Raw genomic sequence first — 7,500 nt, 5'->3', positions numbered from 1 at the left:
GTGGTGCAGGGATGCTGAATGATGGATCAGAGCGGGCCTGTGTGTGTGTCTGTGGGTGTGTTGTTGCGAGCCTGTGTGTGTGTGTGTGTGTGTGTTGTTGCGGGCCAGTGTGTGTCTGTGTGTGTGTTGTTGCGGGCCTGTGTGTGTGTGTGTGTGTGCTGTCGCGGGCCAGTGTGTGTGTTGTTGCAGGCCTGTGTGTGTGTGTGTGTATGTGTGTGTGTGTTGTTGCGGGCCTGTGTGTGTCTGTGTGTGTGTTGTTGTGTGTCTGTGTGTGTGTTGTGTGCAGGCCTGTGTGTGTGTGTTGTTGCGGGCCTGTGTGTGTCTGTGTGTGTGTTGTTGCGGGCCTGTGTGTGTGTGTGTGTGTGTGTGTTGTTGCGAGCCTGTGTGTGTCTGTGTGTGTGTTGTTGCGGGCACTGTGTGTGTCTGTGTGTGTGTTGTTGGGGCCTGTGTGTCTGTGTGGTGTGTGTTGTTGTGTGTGTGTTGTTACGGGCCTGTGTGTGTCTGTGTGTGTGTTGTTGCGGGCCTGTGTGTGTCTGTGTGTGTGTTGTAGGGGGCCTGTATGTGTGTCTGTGGTGTGTTGTTGGGGCCTGTGTGTGTCTGTGTGTGTGTTGTTGCGGGCCTGTGTGTGTCTGTGTGTGTGTTGTTGTGTGTCTGTGTGTGTGTTGTTGCGGGCGTGTGTGTGTCTGTGTTGTGTGTGTCTGTGTGTGTTGTTGCGGGCCTGTGTGTGTGTCTCTGTGTGTGTTGTTGCGGGTCTGTGTGTGTGTGTGTGTGTTGTTGCGGGCCTGTGTGTGTGTCTGTTTGTGTGTTGTTGCGGGCCTGTGTGTGTTGTTGTGGTGTGTGTGTTGTTGTGTGTCTGTGTGTGTGTTGTTGCGGGCCTGTGTGTGTGTGTCTGTGTGTGTGTCTGGTGTGTGTGTTGTTGCGGGCCTGTGTGTGTCTGTGTCTGTGTTGTTGTGTGTCTCTGTGTGTGTTGTTGCGGGCCTGTGTGTGTGGTTGTTGCGGGCCTGTGTGTGTGTTGTTGCGGGCCTGTGTGTGTGTTGTTGCGGGCCTGTGTGTGTGTTGTTGCGGGCCTGTGTGTGTCTGTGTGTGTGTTGTTGCGGGCCTGTGTGTGTGTCTGTGTGTGTGTGTGTTGTTGCGGGCCTGTGTGTGTATGTGTGTGTGTTGTTGTGTGTCTGTGTGTGTGTGTTGTTGCGGGCCTGTGTGTGTGTGTGTGTGTGTGTTGTTGCGGGCCTGTGTGTGTCTGTGTGTCTGTGTGTGTGTCTGTGTGTGTGTGTGTGTTGGGGCCTGTGTGTGTGTGTGTGTGTCTGTGTGTGTGTTGTTGCGGGCCTGTGTGTGTCTGTGTGTCTGTGTGTGTGTCTGTGTGTGTGCAGCACCTCGGGGTGCTGCTGCATCATAACAGCTGGCAGGGTGGACCCAGCTTCTCCTCAGCTTATAGAGCTTTAACTCTCACCCGGGTTATGTAAGACGCCATGACTCGTTCCTCTGCAGGGGGAGTCAGCTGGCTCTTTGCCAGAAGGGGGAGAGGTTTGGGGGGGTGTGGGGGGGTGAGGTTGGGGGGTGGGGGGGGGGGGGGGGTTGCAATTACACAGAAACAGTGGGTCAGGAAAACAATCGTCCCCTGAAAGATAATCTGTGCTAACGGGTCTCTACGTACGTCTGAAACGGACTCACAAAGTTTCAGCCAAGTGTGTGTATGTGTGTGTGTGTATGTCTACGTGTGTGTGTGTGTGTGTGTGTGTGTGTGTGTGTGTGTGTGTGTGTGTGTGTGTGTGTGTGTGTGGTGTGATTTCAGATACAGTATTAGGGGACCACTAAGGTCTATATAAAAGAGACTTCAGATACAGTATTAGGGGACCACTAAGGTCTATATAAAGAGACTTCAGATACAGTATTAGGGGACCACTAAGGTCTATATAAAGAGACTTCAGATACAGTATTAGGGACCACTAAGGTCTATATAAAAGAGACTTCAGATACAGTATTAGGGGACCACTAAGGTCTATATGAAGAGACTTCAGATCCAGTATTAGGGGACCACTAAGGTCTATATAAAAGAGACTTCAGATACAGTATTAGGGACCACTAAGGTCTATATAAAAGAGACTTCAGATCCAGTATTAGGGACCACTAAGGTCTATATAAAGAGACTTCAGATACAGTATTAGGGACCACTAAGGTCTATATAAAAGAGACTTCAGATACAGCATTAGGGACCACTAAGGTCTATATAAAAGAGACTTCAGATACAGTATTAGGGGACCACTAAGGTCTATATAAAGAGACTTCAGATCCAGTATTAGGGGACCACTAAGGTCTATATAAAGAGACTTCAGATACAGTATTAGGGACCACTAAGGTCTATATAAAAGAGACTTCAGATCCAGTATTAGGGACCACTAAGGTCTATATAAAGAGACTTCAGATACAGTATTAGGGACCACTAAGGTCTATATAAAGAGACTTCAGATACAGTATTAGGGACCACTAAGGTCTATATAAAGAGACTTCAGATCCAGTATTAGGGACCACTAAGGTCTATATAAAGAGACTCAGATACAGTATTAGGGGACCACTAAGGTCTATATAAAGAGACTTCAGATACAGTATTAGGGACCACTAAGGTCTATATAAAAGAGACTTCAGATACAGTATTAGGGACCACTAAGGTCTATATAAAGAGACTTCAGATACAGTATTAGGGACCACTAAGGTCTATATAAAAGAGACTTCAGATACAGTATTAGGGACCACTAAGGTCTATATAAAGAGACTTCAGATACAGTATTAGGGACCACTAAGGTCTATATAAAGAGACTTCAGATACAGTATTAGGGACCACTAGGTCTATATAAAAGAGACATGAGACCTTTAAGAAATGTTGAATAACTGTTTCCCAAAGATGGTTTCTTTCAATACAGATAATAAAAATGATGAGATCCTCGGCAGATCCTCTTCCCTGGGGGGTCAGGAGTGCAGCAGCACCGCCCGACTGAAGCGTAAAACATGATTGAATCATAACTTTTGTTTTGGAAACATGAATATTTGCTCACTTTTTGTGTATTATAGTCAAATTTGAAGCCAAACTGCTTTATTTTGAAGGATGAAATCGCCCGTGTGCCCTTACTGGCCACTATAGTTAGTATAGTAGTTATAGGTTGCCAGGTTGAGGGTTATAGGTTGCCAGGTTGGGGGTTATAGGTTGCCAGGTTGAGGGTTATAAGTTGCCAGGTTGAGGGTTACAGGTTGCCAGGTTGAAGCTTACAGGTTGCCAGGTTGAGGGCTATAGGTTGCCAGGTTGAGGGCTATAGGTTGCCAGGTTGAGGGTTATGGGTTGCCAGGTTGAGGGTTACAGGTTGCCAGGTTGAGGGTTATAGGTTGCCAGGTTGGGGGTTATAGGTTGCCAGGTTGAGGGTTATAAGTTGCCAGGTTGAGGGTTACAGGTTGCCAGGTTGAAGCTTACAGGTTGCCAGGTTGAGGGCTATAGGTTGCCAGGTTGAGGGCTATAGGTTGCCAGGTTGAGGGTTATGGTTGCCAGGTTGAGGGTTATGGGTTGCCAGGTTGAGGGTTATGGGTTACCAGGTTGAGGGTTATAGGTTGCCAGGTTGAGGGTTATAAGTTGCCAGGTTGAGGGTTATAGGTTGCCAGGTTGAGGCTTACAGGTTGCCAGGTTGAGGGTTACAGGTTGCCAGGTTGAAGGTTACAGGTTGCCAGGTTGAGGGCTATAGGTTGCCAGGTTGAGGGTATAGGTTGCCAGGTTGAGGGTTATGGGTTGCCAGGTTGAGGGTTATGGGTTGCCAGGTTGAGGGTTATGGGTTACCAGGTTGAGGGTTATAGGTTGCCAGGTTGAGGGTTATAAGTTGCCAGGTTGAGGGTTATAGGTTGCCAGGTTGAGGCTTACAGGTTGCCAGGTTGAGGGTTATAGGTTGCCAGGTTGAGGGTTATAGGTTGCCAGGTTGAGGTTTACAGGTTGCCAGGTTGAGGGTTACAGGTTGCCAGGTTGAGGGTTATATGTTGCCAGGTTGAGGGCTATAGGTTGCCAGGTTGAGGGTTAGAGGTTGCCAGGTTGAGGGTTATAGGTTGCCAGGTTGAGGGTTACAGGTTGCCAGGTTGAGGGTTATAGGTTGCCAGGTTGAGGGCTATAGGTTGCCAGGTTGAGGGTTATAGGTTGCCAGGTTGAGGGTTATAGGTTGCCAGGTTGATGGTAAAAGGTTGCCAGGATGAGGGCTATATGTTGCCAGGTTGAGGGTAAAAGGTTGCCAGGTTGAGGGTTATAGGTTGCCAGGTTGAGGGTTATAGGTTGCCAGGTTGAGGGCTATAGGTTGCCAGGTTGAGGGCTATAGGTTGCCAGGTTGAGGGCTATAGGTTGCCAGGTTGAGGGTTCAGGTTGCCAGGTTGAGGGCTATAGGTTGCCAGGTTGAGGGCTATAGGTTGCCAGGTTGAGGGTTATAGGTTGCCAGGTTGAGGGCTATAGGTTGCCAGGTTGAGGGTTATAGGTTGCCAGGTTGAGGACTATAGGTTAACAGGTTGAGGGTTACAGGTTGCCAGGTTGAGGGCTATAGGTTGCCAGGTTGAGGGTTATAGGTTGCCAGGTTGAGGGCTATAGGTTGCCAGGTTGAGGACTATAGGTTGCCAGGTTGAGGGTTACAGGTTGCCAGGTTGAGGGCTATAGGTTGTCAGGTTGAGGGTTATAGGTTGCCAGGTTGAGGACTATAGGTTGCCAGGTTGAGGGTTACAGGTTGCCAGGTTGAGGGCTATAGGTTGCCAGGTTGAGGGCTATAGGTTGCCAGGTTGAGGGCTATAGGTTGCCAGGTTGAGGGCTACAGGTTGCCAGGTTGAGGGCTACAGGTTGCCAGGTTGAGGGCTATAGGTTGCCAGGTTGAGGGCTACAGGTTGCCAGGTTGAGGGCTATAGGTTGCCAGGTTGAGGGCTACAGGTTGCCAGGTTGAGGGCTACAGGTTGCCAGGTTGAGGGCTACAGGTTGCCAGGTTGAGGGCTATAGGTTGCCAGGTTGAGGGCTACAGGTTGCCAGGTTGAGGGTTACAGGTTGCCAGGTTGAGGGCTATAGGTTGCCAGGTTGAGGGCTACAGGTTGCCAGGTTGAGGGCTATAGGTCTGACATAGAGAACATGACTAGGATTTTCTGCCTTTTCTGCTTTCGCTCCGTTTCACTAGAAACGGATATGATGCCGTTGCCGTCGGCAATACCGTGGAAACGGAAAATGCTTGGGTCAATCATTGGTTAAAAAAAAAAAATAATAATAAAAAATATCCATTCATCCATTTTAGGGAAAAGATCTTCGCAAAACAAATCACAATAAAAACTGTTGTAGAGACACACAAATAGGCTGAGTCACACACGCACAGACACACACACATAGGCACACACACACACACACACACACGCACACACACGCACACAGACACACAGACACACACACACACACACACCCACACACACAGAGACATACACACACAGACACACACACACAGACACGCCCAGACACAATCCCTCTGACCTCCAGCTGTCAGCCACACACACACGGCCAAGGTTTAGGAATGCAACACACACACACGCACACGCACACGCACACACACACACACACCAAACACACACACCACACACACACACACACACACACACACACAACACACACCACACACACACCCACACACACACACCACACGCCTCCCTCTGAGAACTGTCTGCCCCGCGACCATGAAATATGAATGAAGTACAATTAACAGCTTTAAAGAACGCCATCAAAGCCAAGGTCTCTGTCCCCCCCGCCCACACACACACACACCACACACACACACACACACACACACACACACACACACAACACACACACACACACACCACAGACCCACAGACACACACACACACACACACACACACACACACACACACACAGACCCACAGCACCACACACACAAACAGACACACACAGACACACATACACGCATACACACATACACAGACAAAAACACACACAAACACACACACACACACAGACACACACACGCACGCACACACAGTCACACACACAGACACACACACAGAGAAACACAAACAGAGACACACCCACACACACAGAAACACACACACACCCAAACACAGAAACACACGCTCACGGGGACACACACACCCACACACAGACACACAAACACACACAGAGGCACACACACACACCCACACAAACCCAAACACAGAAACACACACACACACACACACACACACACCCACCCACACACAGGGACACACACACAGACACACCCCCATGCACCCCCACGCATACACACACACACACACACACACACACACACACACACACACACACACACACTCTGCACTGTCAGACGCATAACTGAAGTCGTCGTCCTTGGACACCGACATCCGTCAGATCAACAGATAAATAATCTCACACGGACATTTTAACAAATGTCGACTTTTCCTTTGAAGAAACAAAAACTTTAATTTAGTAGTCTTGTGTCGGAGCACGCCCCCCCCCCCCCCCCCCCCCCCCTCTCTTCCCCTGTCCCCCTCCTCTCCCCCTCCTCCCCCCCCTACCTCCCGTGACTCCCCTGCCATCTCCCATCCGACACTTTAATGGATGCAGTGACTCATTAAAAAGTGAACGAGGAGGGGGGGTGCAAAAAAATTAGGAAGGAGACGGAGAGCGCTGCTTCATTTCCATGGCGTTGCCACGGCAACAGCAGCGCAGGGGGAGACGGCGAGGTGCCCTTCTGCCGTAGCAGCGCCGAATATTAACCAGCCCCGTGTCTCAGGTGCTAATTAGGAGGAGGGAGGGAGGAGGGAGGAGGTCAGGAGGGGAGGAAACACACAAGAGAAGGGCACAGAGGAAGGAGAGAAAGGAGTTAAGGAGACAGGAGACAAGGAAGAAACGCATAAGGAGGAGAGAAAAGAGAAAGAAAGAAGTGAGAGGAGAGGAGAGAAAAGGAGGGGAGGAGACAAGGAGGCAGAGGATGGACAGGGGGAGACAAGGAGGCAGAGGATGGACAGGGGGAGACAAGGAGGCATAGGAGGGAGAGGAGGAGACAAGGAGGCAGAGGATGGAGAGGAGACAAAGGATGGAGAGGAGACAAGGAGGCAGAGGATGGAGAGGACACAAGGAAACAGAGGATGGAGAGGAGACAAGGAGGCAGAGGAGGAGAGGAGGAGACAAGGAGGCAGAGGATGGAGAGGAGACAAGGAGGCAGAGGATGGAGAGGACACAAGGAAACAGAGGATGGAGAGGAGGAGACAAGGAAACAGAGGATGGAGAGGACACAAGGAAAGAGGATGGAGAGGAGACAAGGAGGCAGAGGATGGAGAGGAGACAAGGAAACAGAGGATGGAGAGGAGACAAGGAGGCAGAGGATGGAGAGGACACAAAGAGGCAGAGGATGGAGAGGAGGAGACAAGGAAACAGAGGATGGAGAGGACACAAGGAAACAAAGGATGGAGAGGAGACAAGGAGGCAGAGGACACAAGGAAAAAGAG

The sequence above is a fragment of the Etheostoma spectabile genome, chromosome 16 (assembly GCF_008692095.1).
Source record: "Etheostoma spectabile isolate EspeVRDwgs_2016 chromosome 16, UIUC_Espe_1.0, whole genome shotgun sequence".
Taxonomy (NCBI): domain Eukaryota; kingdom Metazoa; phylum Chordata; class Actinopteri; order Perciformes; family Percidae; genus Etheostoma; species Etheostoma spectabile.
This window is presented reverse-complemented; position numbering follows the sequence as displayed.